Genomic DNA, 17070 nt, shown 5'->3' with positions numbered 1-17070 from the left:
AGAATAGACAGCTTGCCTTGCTCCTATAAAAATCCAAGCAAGATATTTTATTCACAAAGCCATGATTATTTTGAAGTTTACAATGAAAGGCAAGGAAAGTATAATAGCTAAAGCAAATATGAGAAGAAACATATAGGCAGAGTAGAAGGCAGATACATTGGAAAATAACAGAAAACCCAGAAGTAAACCCACAGAAATGCACTGAACTTGACTTTTGACAAATTCAAATCAGTGGAGCTACTGGAAATTCATTGACAAAAGTTATCCTACCTGGAAAAAGTTATATTAAGTAAAATAAGTCAGGTTCAGAGAGAAAAGGGACACATGTTTTCTCTGATATATGGAAGTTAGATCTAAATTGCAAATATATATGTGTATATATATATATATATATATATATATATATATATACATATTCAGGGTCCCACAAATGTATTAGTTAAAGTATGTTATATTTAGAGGAAGATTCCAATTGTATGACTTCTTTGGACAAACTAACTTACAGTTTAACACAATAAATACCAGGAAGCTGGAACATGTGTTTAACTAGAGTGTGTGTGGTGGATGGGTGGGGACGAAAGTAAGATCGAGTATAAATAGAGAGATAAAGTGTGGGCAGATGCAGTCATAATATTCAATGTGTGTATGTGAAGGTAGAATGTGAAGGTGGAGAGGATGGATGGGGTGGGGAGTAATGGGAAGAATGTGGAATGGGGTGAGATTGATCAAGATGCATTGTACTCAAAAACTGACTTGATGAATTGATCCCTCTTTGTACACCTACTTAAAATAATTAAAGATAAAAAAAACCATAAGACACAAAAGAGTTAACCCGATGTTTTACAACATAATTTAAAAGAGACTATAAAACTTTCAGAAGAATTATAGGTGAAAATCTTTAAGACCTAAAGCTTGCCAAAAATGAGGTTCTTAGGATAACTCAAACAGTATAATCCATAAAAGGAGAAAATCAAGTTATATCTCATCAAGGAAAACTGTTCTGGCTCAGTGCCGGTGGCTCACGTCTGTAATCCTAGCTACTCAGGAGGCTGAGATCTGAGGATCATGGTTCAGAGCCAGTCCAGGCAGGAAAGTCCATGAGATTCTTATCTCCAATAAACCACCAGAAAACTGGAAGTGGCGCTGTAGCTCCAATGGTAGAGTGCTAGCCTTGAGCTGAAGAGCTGAGGGGCAGCGCCCAGACCCAGAGTTCAAGCCACACAGCAGATAAAAAATAAAAAATAAATTGAAAGAGGTTAGAAGAGTAAGCCATCCCTTTCCTGTGCATTTATCCAACAGAACACAAAAAAGTTACAGTAAAACCATTGGCACAGCATAGTTATTGCAGCATTATTTATTGTAGCCATGATATGGAATCAGTCCAGATACCCCTCAATGGACAAATGGATCAAGAAAATGTGATGTATGCATACAACAGAATGTTACTCATTCTTCAGAAAGAATGATGTTGTACCAATTGTAAGGAAATGGAGAAACTTGGGAAAAAAATATATTACGTGAAGTAAGCCAGATCCAGAGAGAAACAAAGGCTGCATGGTTTCCTTCCTTGGTGATAGACTGAATGTAACTATAAATCTATAAGTAGACACACTGAGTGCTATGCAAGTGTTACAGTTGAATTAACTGAAGTATAATAGACTATGGATAGCTCAAATAGTATAATTTTGTGGAAAGATTGGGTCAAAACCCAACTAAATTAAAACCAGAAAATGGGTACATCCAAGAGGAGGGAGGGTGGAGGGGAGGGGAAAGTAGGGGAGAAAGCAGTCAAGAATTTATATTAAATATAACAATTTATACAAAGTAAGAGAAGGGGTGGGTCTAAGGGCGCAAGCATGTCAAAAGGGTTGACACTGGTCAAGACGTATCCATTATATTCATAAACTGCTTTGTAATATGGCACCTCCTTTGTACAACTACTTAAAGATAATTTTTAAAAATTAAAAAAAATATAAACTGAGTTCTCATGCCTATATTCCTAGCTACTAAGACACCTCAGAGCAGAAGGACCATGGCTCAGGCCCAGTTGGGGTAAAATAATTTGTCAGAACTTCCCCTATCCCCATTTTCAATCCATGACAAGTCCTGTTCAGTTCCTCAAACTGACCTCTTCCAAGACAGGCCAGAGGGGGAGATGACTCCTCATTTAGAGTTAAAAAAGCAAGACCCTATGTGAAATGGTTTTAAAGTGACAATTGCTTTACTGTTCTCGAAGTTTTTAATTTTACATTCATAATAAGCTTGTAAATTTCTGATTCAGAACCAGGACTTTATGTATCCTATCAATCAATATGCTCTTCCCCTCTTCCTCCAACTCTCAGTTATTTATTTTTAATTGAGGTTTTAAAAATAATATAAAATTACCATCCTAACTAATTGTAAATAAAGCTTTGGTAGTACTAAGGACAATATACCCATTTTTGTGTAAGTCTCCAAAACTTCCATCTTTTCATAGAAGTAGAAGAATGCAGTATTGTGTTGTAGTGACAAGCTTAATTTCACCTAGTCTGGTATCTTCAAGGCCCACCCTGGTTGAAACCCATGGCAGTCTTTCCTCTTGTTTTTTGGAAGCTGAATAATATTCCATTGTCTGCATCCACCTCATTTCATTTACTCATTCATACATCAATTTACGCTTAAGCTGTTTCCTCCTCATGTATGCTGTGAATAGTGCTTCTGTGAACATGAGTGTGTATAGACATGTCCTTTTAAATACAGAACGAATGCACTTGTGTCTCAATTTTTAACTCAGCCCTGGCTCATTGAGAGGCAAACCAGTGGGTTCAAAGAAACAAATCAGATCTATTACTTACTAAAAACCTCTATTATCGGTTTAAATGGTCTCTCAAGGAATAGACCATTAGCCTCAGAATTATCTAGTGTTGATCTGGCATCCAGTCAGAATCCGGAAGGGATGGGCAAGATCCTACCTGCCAAGGGAATTTGCAAGCTTTAAAGGCATTAGTGTTAAAGAATGAAGGTAGAAGGCCAAGTTTTCCAGATCAGACCATAATTAGGTTCATCCTCACAATCCTATGGAGAGAGGCCAAAATGAGTTAAATGACATTGTATTACAAGCACAGCAGAAGAGTCTGTACTTCTTCGAATTGAAGAAACATCATTAAAACTTCTGAAACCTGAGAATTTGAATGAGGAGCAGATCTAGACTTGGTTGTTCCTGTCTCTTCTCAGAACCCTGATTTTTTTTTTTTTTTTTTGTTATCCATTGATGATATTTACCTTTTCCTTTTTCTGACTCCTTAGGGATAAAAAACTAGTTCTTTTATTTAGCTAGTGCTACCTAGCAAATAACATCATCATTATTGGCTTGCTGTGCAAATCTGTTTCCACAACCCTGTTGAGTGTGTGTGCGCTCCCAAAAATCGTCCTGGACTCATTCATGGAGCAGCAGCATCTCGAAGTTCAACTGGGACAAGAAGGTCTAAGATGGCCATTTCCTTGTATGGGCATTGATGCCAACGGTCAGCAAGGCCCTTACCTTCATATAGCGTGGAGATTATCTATATAGTCTGAAGACTAAATATGTAGTCTGGAGAGTCCATTCTTCCATGTTCATTGTGCAACATGATTAAGTCCTAAAGGACTGCTCTGCTATATCATGCCTGTAGCTAACAATACAACATTGTGCCCATAAAGGCTTAAAAAGACAGAGCAAGTGTTAAATGCTCTGAATACAATTTGTCAACAGTTAAAAGGAGGTAAGGAATAGTGGTCCACACCTATAATACCAGCTACTTAAGAGGTAGAGAGAGGAGGATTATATTTTGAGTCCAGCATAGGTGTAAAAAAAAGAAAAGAAAAAAGAGCTAGTAAGACCCTTATCTCAAAAATAAGCTAGAGATGCATAATGGCTCATACTTTTAATCGCAGATACACTGGAGACAAAGGTAGCAAGATGGTGGTTGAAGGCCAACCAGGTAAAAGTGTGAGAACCTATCTGAAAAATAACTAAAAGCAAAATATGATAAACATGGCTCAAGTGGGAGAGTTGTCTCAAGACTACCTAGTCAGTATTAAGCCCTGAGTTCTACCATACCATCAGCAGTAAAATAAAAAAGACAAAGACACCATACTGTGACATGTCTGCTCACCATTAACATTTGTTAAAGTAGAACTCCATATCAAAACAAAAAGACAAAAGAAAAAGGTGAGTCCAGATTCAAAGGGTGGAGAAACAAACTGAGCCTCTTAGTGGGAAAAGAAACAGTATGAAAGGTCATAGAGAAATTTTTGCCCTCTAGCCGCAATATTTTATTTTATTTTTTCACAAATTTTCTCACAATTTGCATTGTTTGGCATTTTATATGAATGTACATGTATTACATTTACATACATGGAGGTTTAATTTCTTCTTGTATGCTTCATAAAACTTTCTAAACAGAAGATAACTTCCTAAAAAAAATCTCAACGTACATTTCTCCAGTGTGTATTCCTGCAAGTTCGTAAGATAAATGAAAATAATAGCCCATCCACAGAATATCATTGAATATCATTTTCATATGTTCCGTTTTGACTTCCTTTCTTACCCTTTACCAAATTTGAAATTTTAAAATTTTTTACTGCAAGTGAAGTCATTAGGCATGTTTGCAAATGAGCACATGCTTTAATTCAGACAAATGATTATCATAAATATTTTAATGCCTATTTTGTAAGTTTAGTTTTTGTAACAATAGCTTACTTACTAGGTACATATAAAAATGAAGCTTATCAAATTGAACTCCAAGAAATTGAAACAAGAGGTTTTTAGAATGTTTGTAGTTATCTCTTTTTTATTTCTTTTTTTTTCCTTTGGTTTATGCTTTGTTGTCACTGTTGTTGATTTCTGTACCTTTTGTCTTTCATATAAGTTCATTATCTGATCTGCAGAAGGGAGGAGGAGTCATAGAAACAGCAGGACAAAGGGTGAACCAATGCAATAGTGATACTCACTGGACTAGACACTATGCTGGAAATGAACTTTACAGCTTGGGGGAGGGGAGAGTCAGGGGAAAAAGTAAGAGAAAATGAGGGAGTGGATACATTCAAAAATGAATGTACTCATTACTTATGTAACTGTAACCCTTCTGTACATCATCTTTACAATAATAAATAAATAAATAGCCACAGTATTTTAAAAGTAAAACCAATCCATTCCCTTCACCAAACCCCCAAAGTCTTATCCAAGTACAGCTCCAGATTCAAGGCCTGAGATCTCATGACCTGTACTGCATTTATGGATGAAGACAAAAGGTTTTTTGGGGGGAGGGGGTCATCAGATATAAAGACCCAAGAATAGCTAAACATCTCTTCTTCCCACACCCAGCCTGCCAGGGTGAGATGGGGCCAGATCACTAGTTCATACAGAGGGAAGGCAGGGACACCTCAAGGCAGCTGCAGGCTTAGAGTGATTCTGAAATCTGTAGAAATCTGATGGGGCACTCATTGCCAGGTCCTCCTCATTCAAGTCAGGAACAGTCCCTTGATTAATGTGGTTTCTTGGAGTTGACTTTCTAATCCATTTTCATCCTCAGTTCTTGGTCATGCCCTCTGAAAACTACTCAGTTGGGTTTTTTTTCTTTTCTTTTCTTTTTCACGCTAAAACAGGACTCAGATTTACAATTGGAAAGCATGCCCAGATTACTCCTTTCTCATAGAATTTTGAAGGTTAGAAGCTTTTTTTTATAACTCTTTTAATGAAATTTGATATACATTCTTCTAAACTTTGGACTTTCACTCAAAGCCTCAAAAGTCACATACATCCTTAAATCCTAGGTGGTAACCTGTCTCCTTGGACGTGTAAATCCTAAAATGTCTGTTCATGTTCAGTTCTGGTTGCAAACACAGTTCTCTCTTGAGTTCGTTTGTCAATACTTCATTACACAATTAACGGAAACAACTGGCATTTCTAATTTTGTTTGAAGGTGGGCACTGGGGATGTAACTCAGGACTTTGTTGGGTTTTGTTGTTGTTGTTGTTGTTTGCTTGTTTGCCAGGCAAGCATGCCAGTATCTGTACCTTTTTGTCTTAGTTTTTCAGATAGGCTCTTGAGCTCTTGAGATAGACTCAGGCCAGTTTTAGACTGTGATCTTCCTATCTTCACCTCACAAAGAGCTGGGATATGTGCACCACCACCACACTTAACCCCACCCTTCCAACTAATGTTTGAAAAAACTCCTTACTCAGATCTTCTAGGTTAAATACAGTATCAACCTTCCAAATTAGTCCTGGATATTGATGCTGGATCAATGTCATGTCATACACCTAATGCATGACACCGCCTTCAACAGTCTGCCATTTTCAAGTCTCTGCTCATTGCCTAATCCCAAAGCTACATGATTTGCTATGTTTATAATACCATCTGCTTTCATATACCAATTTGGTCTGATCCTATGTTATTGCATTAAAACATGCACTAAGCTGAAGTAACTCAAAAGAATGACATTAAATTTTATGATTTCATGGCTGTGCTCAGCTGGGTGATTCTCTGAATGTTCCTCACTGGGACCACCCATGCAGCCATAGAATTACCCAGCAATTCTGTTGGAACTAAGAGTCATAGATGCCTTTTCTCCTGACTATGGGCTGTTGAGCTTGAGCCTTTTTCCTAGAGTCTCTCATTTTTAACCTGGGCTCCCCTTTAAGGTAGTAAAAGAACATATGGAGCTGAACACAGAAGCTACAAGCACTCTGAAGTACAACTTCATGAGTTGTATAAAATGCCCTTCTGCCACATTCTATTTTGGCAGAAAGACATAAGGTTAAAAATCAAGGGATGGCATTCTGGGAAGCCAGAAGGCGAGTCAGTCCCCGGAGACTGGGGGCTCCGGCCTGGCCATGCTTGCCCTCCACGGCAAGCATGTGCATTCTTTGCTACTGGCCCCAGACAAAATGATGGAACATTCTATGAACTTCGGCCCTACTATCTTAAATCCTCAAAGATGAATGAGTTCCTGGAAAATCTGAAGAAAAATGCTTACCTTCGGACAGCTCACTCTGAATTGGTTGGATATTGGAGTGTAGAGTTTGGAGGCAGAATGAATATAGTATTTCATACCTGGAACTATGATAACTTTGCTCATCGAACTGCAGTTAGGAAAGCCATGGCTCAGGATAAAGAATGGCAAGAACAATTCCTCCTTCCAAATGTACCTCTCATTGATAAACAAGAGAGTGAGATTACTTATCTGGTCCCTTGGTGCAAACTAGGAAAACCTCCAAAAGAAGATGTCTATGAACTGGCTACTTTTCAGATGAAACCAGGAGGTCCAGGTCTGTGGGGGGAGGAGGATGCATTTAAAAGGACAATTAATGCTCATGTCAATCCAGGCTATGCTAAACTCATTGGTATTTTCCACACTGAATATGGAGTGCTCAACAGAGTTCATGTTCTTTGGTGAAATGAGAACATGGATAGTCGCGCCCCAGGGAGACCCCAGTCTCATGAGGACCCCCGAGTAGTGGCTGCTGTTCTGGAAAGCGTCAACTACCTGGAGACTCAGCAGAATATGCCTCTGATACCTACATCATTTTCACCATTGAAATAGTTTTCTATCTAAATGTTAAGCATTACATTAACCTGACATTAAGATGTGGCTGTGAATGGTGCTTAAGCTCTCCCAAGAGGATCATTTTCCCTATGATCTGAAGGAGGTGGTAAGTAAAGTCACTGGGGTCTTTCCATTTTCTTAAAGCCACTGTCTCTTTTGTCATCATCACTTCAGGAAACAGCTGTGTTCATTTCCCCCAGGATCTGTTATACATTAGAAATGCTCTTCATTCCTTTAAGATCTTGATAATTCATTTATTTCAGCATATCTCTTCTCCTGTAATACTTTGTGTTTTGATAATCCTTTATGTCATTTTCTATATTCAAATAGTGATTTTTACCTTCTTTCTCCTGGCAATATTTTTAAATTATTTACATACAATATCTTTTCATCAGCTTTATTTTTCTGAGATTTCCATCAAAGTGTTAGATAAGTGCATTTCTTTACTTTGGAAAAAGCATACTCTCATATGTATCATCTGTATTCATTATGGTTTCACTTTAATAATTACATTAATCAACTTGGATCTTATATAATTAGATCACTGCATTAAAAATCTAGAGACGAAAAAAATATCAAGGGATGGAGATATGCCACCTAATGATGGAGAATCATCAAGGTCACATTGTAAAGGAACAAGAAGGATGGAAGGATCAACAATCTACCACAATAATGAAATGAAATAAACATGGTGGGAAACAAAAAGCTAGCAAAACAAGAAATTCTACCTCCTGGGTATACAATAAGTTGTGAATACCAGACAAAAATCTAAGAATCTCTAATGAATTATTTACACTTCTGATAAAGAGAATCTTTCTGTGAAATACTCAATCTCAGAAGAAAGAAAGAATCTAAATACAATGAAGGAGATGGAGATAGGACATAAATAGTCCTATCCTGACACTGTAGCTTAAAGAAGCCAACTCAGATACAAATGGAAAGTGACCAACCTGTCCACTCCAGGTACCAAAGTATATCATCATAGATGTGATAATAGAAATGATATTAAACTTAGCAAATATTCTTTTCAAATTGCCCATAAGATTAAAAGAAATGAAGAAGGAAATAAAAGACAAGAGAAAAGATACAAAGATGGAGGACAGGCTCATTTACCTACTCTGCCTCAAGGGAAAAAAATGAGCTAAAGAACTAGAAGAAAAATCCAAGAAATGCTCCACAAAGTAGAACAGTTCATGGATATATAAATTCAATAAGTTAAAGCTCAAAGAAGATACAATAAAACAAAGGATGGAGATTTATTTAAGAAAAGGAATAACATGGCTCAAGAAATAGCCAGAGAAATCTGATAAATTACAAATAACAAAGAACAGAATAAACGTTATTGAAAAAAATGGGATTAGAGCATGTAGGGATTTTTAAAATAATCACAGTGATTGAAATACCAAAGAAAAAAGAGAACAACACTCTGGTTCTCAGAGTAACTGAAAGATATTGGCACCGATAAATGTATGAATACTTGCTATATTTTTTCTTTTACAAAATATTGTTAGATAGCCAAAAATGAACCTAAAATCCATCAATGAGGAGATAACCACTAATTTTTAAGTGGAAGTTATGGGAGTGGAGAGGTATTGGAAGGAGGTAATAAACCAACTGATTTTTGGAAGGATGGCAGAGGCTGGGAAGGGAAACCAAGCATCATCTTGTCCTGTGTGGTACAGAACGAAGCCTGTAAAAGAACCAGAAGAAAAAAAATGAAGAACACATTTATATTTAGGAGGAGAGAGGTAGAAGTACAGAGGTAGAAGTCACATGTGTGGGAAAATACGATTAATAATTAGGGAAACATCATTAGAGTACATCTTCGGAAGGGTGTGGGAGGATACAGAACTCAAGGGACAAAGAGTAAAAAGTGCAGCAGTGGAGTTCACTGAACACTGATGAAAGTAAACTATGAAACTCGTGGGTGGAGATGGAACAGAGGCCCTGAGAGAAAGCTAGGGAACAGAAGACACAGTACAAAAGGAAATGTACTCATCACCTGACTCATGTAATGGTAATCCTCTGTATATTGTCTCTATAATAACAATAAAGTAAATTAAAAATAATAATTAGGGAAACAAAAAGTATAGGAAGTATGGAGTTGGGTAAAAGGAAATACTCCTACTTCCTGGGTGAGGGACTAGAAAGGAGACTATCAGGTAAAAATCAGGAACACTTAAGGAGGAAAGGGAGATAAGAAACAACAAATGGCTGAGCGCTGGTGGTTCATGCCTATAATCCTAGCTACTGAGAAGCCTGAGATCTGAGGATCTCAGCTGGTTTGAAGCCAGACAGGGCAGAAAAATCCCTGAGACTGACCTGCAATTACAAGTACACACTAGGTGGTAAGCAAGGGGTTACAAATGAATTAACTGAAATGTAACGGGACTCTATGGAAAGTGCAAGTAGCCTAATTCTTAAAAAAAACACTAAGTCAAAGCCCAACAAAATAAGTACTGGGACATGAGTACTTGCAAGAGAAGAGGAAGAAGCCAAGGGGAGAGGACTAGAAGAATGAGGTAGTCAGGGGGGAAGGAATAATGCAGGCAAGAATTCATTGTGTAAACCACAGAACTTAGAAATCCTAGGGTCAAAGGTGGATGAAGATGTTGAAATGATGACATAAATCAAGATGCATTGTACACATAAAATGCTTTGTTAAATGGCAAAGATTCAACATATAACCTAAAATGAAGGTAAGTAAAGGATAAGGTAGGTTGGGAGGGAGGGATGAGAATGTTGGAAGGGGTGACATTGCTTTGGTGAATGGCAACTCCTTTGTACAATTTAAAGATAATAAAAATATTCAAAACCTTTAAAATGTCATATTTTACTTTCACAGCCAACCCTCCATACCACACCTGAGGACTAAGATGATTTTAATGCCTTTTACCATAATTTTAGCCAGTGGTAGAGTAATTGTAAAGACAGGAAGTAGGGGTAAAATGTGTTGCTCTCCAATAAGACATAGAGCAGTTGCCTGACATCTGTTCATTCCAGAGGCCCCAGAGTGGTTGCTATGTTTATTTCTTTCCTTCCATACTGATGAGCTTATCTCCACAGGGAGATAAGCTGGTAGATGGAAGGACAAAGACATTGAGCATCTCCAACTTTCCAGCATGTGCTTTTCAGAGCCCCTTTCTGAGATGCCAAAGACCTGCACAGCAAATTCCTTTCTCTTCAGCTCACGAGCATCAGGGTTTCTAAGGATGGAGTCACTAGAACAATTGTAAATGGCTTGAGAAGGCTTCTGAGTCTTCTAAAAATCAACCTTGTATGGGAGAAATTTTATAAATGAACTTAAAAAATATCTCATCAAAGATATGAGCTGGAATATTAAATATTAGGGAGGTAAAACAAAACCCAATTAATTCTGGTGTAATTTATCTCTATCTGTATTTCTGTTCTTGCAATTGCTTCACATAGTAAACCAACACTTTGATAGGGCTGTTTGGTTTTCATTCATCTGGACATTTTCTTGTGCCATTACTAGGTAGGGCTTGAAATCAAGGCCTGGGTGCTGTCCATTAGCTTTTTTTGCTCAAGGTTGGCATTTTACCACATGAGCCACACCTCCACTTCTGGGTTTTTGTTGGTTTGTGTGTTTTTTGTTTTTGGTGATTAATTGAAGATAAGTGTCTCATAGACTTTCCTGCCTGGGCTGTCTTTGGATGGAAATCCTCAGATTTCAGCCTCCTACATAGGTAGGGCAATAGACATGAGCCCTCAGTGCCCAACTGGACATTTCTTAATTAGCAACTATGAGTCAGGTCCCATGCTAAAAGTAGTAGATATAAAGGTTGTTTTTTTTTTCTTTCTATTCTTGACAACAGCTGATATTGAAGATATGACAATAACTATAGAAAAGTTATCTATCATTCTAAAAACAAATGAGAGTTAAAGTCACTGGGAAAATGTTGTAGTCCCTATGAAAGTGGGCATGCTTGATGCACATATTCCATCAGTTTGTTGTGGGAAAGAGCCACAAAGAAGACATCTTCCCCAACGTAGTAGTAGGTCCCGGGCCTGGAAATGTTTTATTAGTACAGATTCCTGGGACTTCCCAATTTCCTTCTTATTTTAAAATTTATTTATTTATTTATTTTTGTTAGTTGTGCGGCTTGAACTCTGGGCCTGGGATCTGTCCCTCAGCTCTCAGCTCAAAACTAGTGACCTATCACTTAAGCCACAGCACCACTTCCAGTTTTCTCGTGGTTTACTGTAGATAAGAGTCTCAAGGACTTTCCTGTCCTGGCTGGCTTTGAACTGTAATCCTCAGATCTCAGCCTCCTGAGTAGCTAGGATTATAGGTGTGAACCACCAGCACCTAGCTTAAATTTACATTTTATTGTAAAGGTGATGTGCAGAGAAGTTAGTTACAATGGTGGCTCAGTGGTAGAGTGCTTGCCTTGCATGCATGAGGCCCTGGGTTCGATTCCCCAGCACCACATAAGCAAAAAGAAAAAAAGCTGGAAGTGGCGCTGTGGCTCAAGTGGTAGAGCGCTAGCCTTGAGCTGAAGAGCTGAGGGACAGCGCCCAGGCCCAGAGTTCAGGCCCCACGACCGGACCCAAAAAAAAAAAAAATGTACATAAGAGTACTCTTATGTACATTTCTTTTGGAACAGTGTTACCTCTCCCTCATTTTCTCCCACTTTTCCCCAACTCTCCCTGCCCCCGAAGTCGTAGAGTTCATTTCCAATTGGTTCACACTTTGTCCCACTGTTTCTGTGATTCCCTTCCTTTTCTTATGTGTTAGTGGTATTCTTTTTAGACTGAAATCTTGCCAGCTATTGGAAATCCCAAGAGGAAGCTAACAAGCCTCCTAGAACCATGTAATCCTGAAAGTATTTTATTTTTCTGTTGATTGCAAAGACTCTAGCAAGCTATGTATTTGGGCTTAGTGACTGTCCGGAGTTTTGCTGAGATAAGATGTGTTAGTGTGGGGGGTGGAGGGGATATCTAATTGCAGGATGGATGCTTTGGAGATAGAGGACTAGGCCAGGTGCTGGTGGCTCAAGCCTGTAATCCTAGCTACTCAGGAGGCTGAGATCGGAGGACTGCAGTTCAAAGCCAGTCCAGGCAAGAAAGTCTGTGAGACTCTTATCTCCAATTAATCACCAAAAAAACAGAAGTGGTGCTGTGGTTCAACATGGTAGAGCACTAGGCCTTGAGCAAAAGATCTCCAGGATAGTGTCAGACCCTGAGTTTAAGCCTCTCTACCAACCAGAGAGTGTGGGAGAGGGAGAGTGGGGGGGATTGGTATCATAAAGACATGGCCTTAGGCTAGACTTAGAACTGAAGGAAAAATGTTGGTAAGTGCAGGCAGCCACTTGTCCAGTTTCCCTGTTCTCAGGTCAGCCCTACCAGCTAAGCCTCTGACATGAAGTGAGCACAGCTTTGGAACCCACTTCCACAAAACAAGCACACAAGTAAGAGCTCCTCAGTTCTCCCACATTCTTTCTATTTGTACTTTAATATAAATGATAGCTCTTCAAAATGCTAAAATTATACTCAGGGACAGAAAAGGGTATGATAGAGTCCAAAATTGTAGGTGTTCTATGAAGAGTTCATAAACTGAAAAGCTGAACAATGGAATCTATGCAATGGGCTGAAATAAGGTAGTCTCATTTAAGAGCTTTTCGTGTTTTCAGTAACACTTTCAAATCGGAAATCTGCTTTCTATCTTTTACAAACCACACAGGACAATGCAACATAAACATATGCTTTGTCTTATTTTTTGGAGAGGTTTTTACTATGTAACTCAGGCTAATCTTGAACTTAGGCCTCCTGCTTCAGCCTCCCATGATTCCAGGGATGCACCACCACACCCAGCTCCATAAACTTTTTTTTTAGTTAAAAGTATCCAAACAATATTTCACAAACTTATTGAGAAATGTTCCAAAAGCATTAATTCTTGAAAATTCACTAAACTATATAAGTACCAAAGCAGATTCTGAGTTCTGGATTTCTACTATATGATGGCCTTAGAAATGAATTCTAAATCTTATTAAAATTATAAAAAATATTCCCCTGAATAATTTATACATGAGCATAAAATTAAGTTTAAAACATCAGAGGCATGGTTTACGGTAGTTTGTCATTTAGGGACTAAGCCTTTCCTCTCTAGCATTCTAAGGCCTATTTTATACATGTATAGTTTTCATTCTGAATATGATTTCCAGAAAATATCTACACTTTTTCAATTGTTATTCATTTATAATGGAACATTTGAATGAATAAAATCATACTGAAGGAATCTGCAAATTTACAAATTGGATCTTTCCCTCTGCTATCAGACTGCTCTAAACACTGGAAGAATAGGTACATATACTTATTGTTTGGTTTTACCTGAAAAAATGTAATTAAAATAACCCAAATCAAGGATATAGCATGTAGGTCAGACATGTTTACTCTCTGAACCTGATATGAACTTTGAGACATTTTTCTCCATCCAATAATCCAACTGCAGCTAAATGTCAACATCCCTTGGACTCAGGGTCATATCCTGGGAGAACCCCACCTTCTATTCTCTGGCTCCACTCCTTACAACAGCCACAAGGAAAAGCAGCCAAGATCTAAGTTTTATTCATAAGCCCACATTACTTAGCTCAGAGACATCTATATTAGGTAGAATTTATTTCCTCTCTTATAATAAAGACCAGCCAAAAACCAAGGAAAATACCCTGGCTGTGTAGCCAGTATAAAACTATACTGAGTTGCTCCTGAAAACACTTCCCCACCCAATTCCTGTGATAAGCTTCACCAAGAAGTGTGAGGTGTACCTTTAGTTTCAAAGTTCAAAAGCCAGTTCCTTTTATAGGCAAGCACATACCCACAGTGCTGGGCAGGGCAGTCTTTGTAGCTAATGACAGAAGAAAGTAAATAGGGTAGACTTCTCCAAGAGGAAGGTCATCTCTGCTTCCTACTGTTTTATTCCCATGCACAGGTCCTTGAACTCTACAATAGTCATAGTTAGTCTGCTGAACTAGAGCCTTTGCCTTCTTCCTCTTTCCTCTGATTCTTAAAAGTAGTTTAAGTTCTTCCGGGTCCTTCTTTGAAAGTTACTTAATACTTAAAAAGTGTAGACCTAAGCTGGGTACCAGTAACTCACACCTGTAATCCTAGCTACGTGGGAAGCTGAAAATGGCCAGCCCAGGCAGAAAAGTTCACAAGATTCCTTCTCAACCCACCGCTGGGCATAGTAGCATACCTGTCACCCTAAGCTACCTGGGAGGCTGAGAGAGAACAGGAAGATCATGGTTCCAGCTCACATTGGGCACAAAACTCCACAAGACCCTCTCTCATCGGAGGGAAGTTGGACTTAATGGAACACACCTATGATCCCAGCAGCTAGAGGTAGCCTTAAGTATGCACATGGCAGTGCAGACATCCCCAGGATAGGAAGTGAGACCCTATCTCAGCAATAGCCAGTGAAAAACAATGCTGGAGATATAGTTCAGCCAGAGAGCACCAGCCTAACAAGCACAAAGTCCTGCAAACCCCAATTCTGCACGAGGGGCATCAGGAGGGGTGAGGCACTGATTTGAAGCATGGCAATAAAATTCAGTGTAATAATGGGTTCATATCTTTATTGGAAAAAGTAAGATAAAGACATTTCCCGATACAGTCAGTCCTCTATATCTGTGAGTCTAGGATCCATAGAATCTAATATTTGCAGATCAGAAATATTGGGAAATAAAGGTGATTTCATACTGAACATGAACACTTGTTTTTTCCTTGTTGTTATTCCTTAAGCATTATGGTATGGTACCCATTTACATAGTGTATATGTGGCATAAGATATTGTAGGTCATCCAGAGGTGATTTCAACTATAGAGAAGGCTGTATAAGTTTCTATGACCATACTACACCACTTCATTCAGGAAACTTGAGCATCTGCTGAATTTGATATCAAAATATGTAGAGGGTCCTGGAACCAATTTTCAATGAATACAGAGGGCTGACTGTACTGTCACGTTAATGTACCATTCAAATTGAGAGAATGGGAACGTCATATTTTTTAAACAGATAAAATAGTAAAAGCAGAGGTCTCATTAAAGAAAAAAAAGAATACTGCATATAAGGAACAGAAAAAGCTATATAGTTGACACGACATGCATTTCCTTGAAGAGCTCACATAACAAACATCAGTCTGATGTTTCCTTTAAGAAGAGTGCTGTAACAACAGTAAGAAAATGAAGTAGCTGTGCGTTGTAAGTTGGTAACTGTGAATCTTACAGAAAATATTAGCAGTAGTGATAAATGGGAAAATGGAAAAACACATGTCATCAAAAGGCTCTGAGAATTTCCTCTCTTTGCCTTGCCCATCTGGAGAGCTCCCATTCATTCTGCAAGGTTTAGCCCACAGGCTGGAAGCCACTGCTGATATTGCCAGTGTCTCCTGTGCTCCACAACACCGCAATCCTGGCTTCATTATCACAATTCCTGCTGTTTAGGGGCCATTTGTACTTCGACTACCTCCACTCCTTCTACAAGGCTGTAAAGATTATAACTTGCTCCACTTTGTAATCTTGGTGTCTGGTACAAGGAACAGACACGCATTTAATTAAACTCTGCTAAGATGCTGTCGATCAGGTATCTGTTCTGTGTATATTTTTAAGAATATATAAACACCAGTAAGACACTTCTACAAAGGTGAAGTGGATCTCCTTCTGTGAAGTAGGGAGAGGCTGGATATTGTAGATAGCATACGCGATGGCTGATGGTGGAAGGAGACAGACAGGCAGGAACGCCAGGACCTAATGAACCTCAGGATATACTGAGCTGTGTTCTCCAAGTTTTCTTTATCCATCTTAGAGCTGAAAAAGGCGGAACCTAGAAACACAAACAAGTACAGGAAAACAACAAAAATCAAGAGAGGCCTGCTCTCTCTTCACCCAAAGGACAAAAAAAAGGAGATACACAAAACAGAAACAATTTTGTGTCAATGAACTGCCAAGAAAAGAACTGTGTCCTCTAGCACACCAACATCGCGGTGACATCCTAGACTTCCACCCTTGCCTGAAAGAGCTGCCAAGATTCCCAGGCAGGGTAGTACAAGAAAGGCTGATGAAGGAACTGGGAATTTCATAAATCCTTCCAGTCATCCCAGTTCCACACATCCGGGAGACCACAGGAAGCAGAAAAGAAGGCATTAGTAGAAAACCAGTAGGAGCAGAATCCCCACCCTACTCACCTCCCCTAACCCTCAGTGCCCAACTGTGGACCTGAACTCCTAGCCACACCTAGGGAGGAAATTTTCTTTCTAGGATGTTGTCAGGGAAAATGAACTAAAGTGGAAAAGTTTAAATAAAATCCATAGTCTTATAACACAATCACTAAACTGCCCAGACTTCAGTGAAAAAATACTCATCAGGAAAAACCTTTTAAATGTTTAAAAGGACACAGTCAATAGATACAAACATTGCATGACACAGATATTGGAATCATCTGATAAGGATTTTACAGCAGCTGTCATAAAAATGCTTCAATAAGCAAT

The 17070-nt window shown here is 38.6% G+C and overlaps 1 pseudogene; it reads left to right on the top strand.

The window, feature by feature from the left end:
* Nucleotides 1-3889: 3889 nt before the first annotated feature.
* Nucleotides 3890-11982, top strand: LOC122122593 (annotated as a pseudogene).
* Nucleotides 11983-17070: the final 5088 nt, after the last annotated feature.

Source organism: Dipodomys spectabilis, unplaced genomic scaffold (assembly GCF_019054845.1).
Source record: "Dipodomys spectabilis isolate Male_0828 unplaced genomic scaffold, ASM1905484v1 ptg000001l, whole genome shotgun sequence".
Taxonomy (NCBI): Eukaryota; Metazoa; Chordata; class Mammalia; order Rodentia; family Heteromyidae; genus Dipodomys; species Dipodomys spectabilis.
Note: the sequence above shows the minus strand (reverse complement) of the source record. Positions and strands in the feature narration are given on the sequence as shown.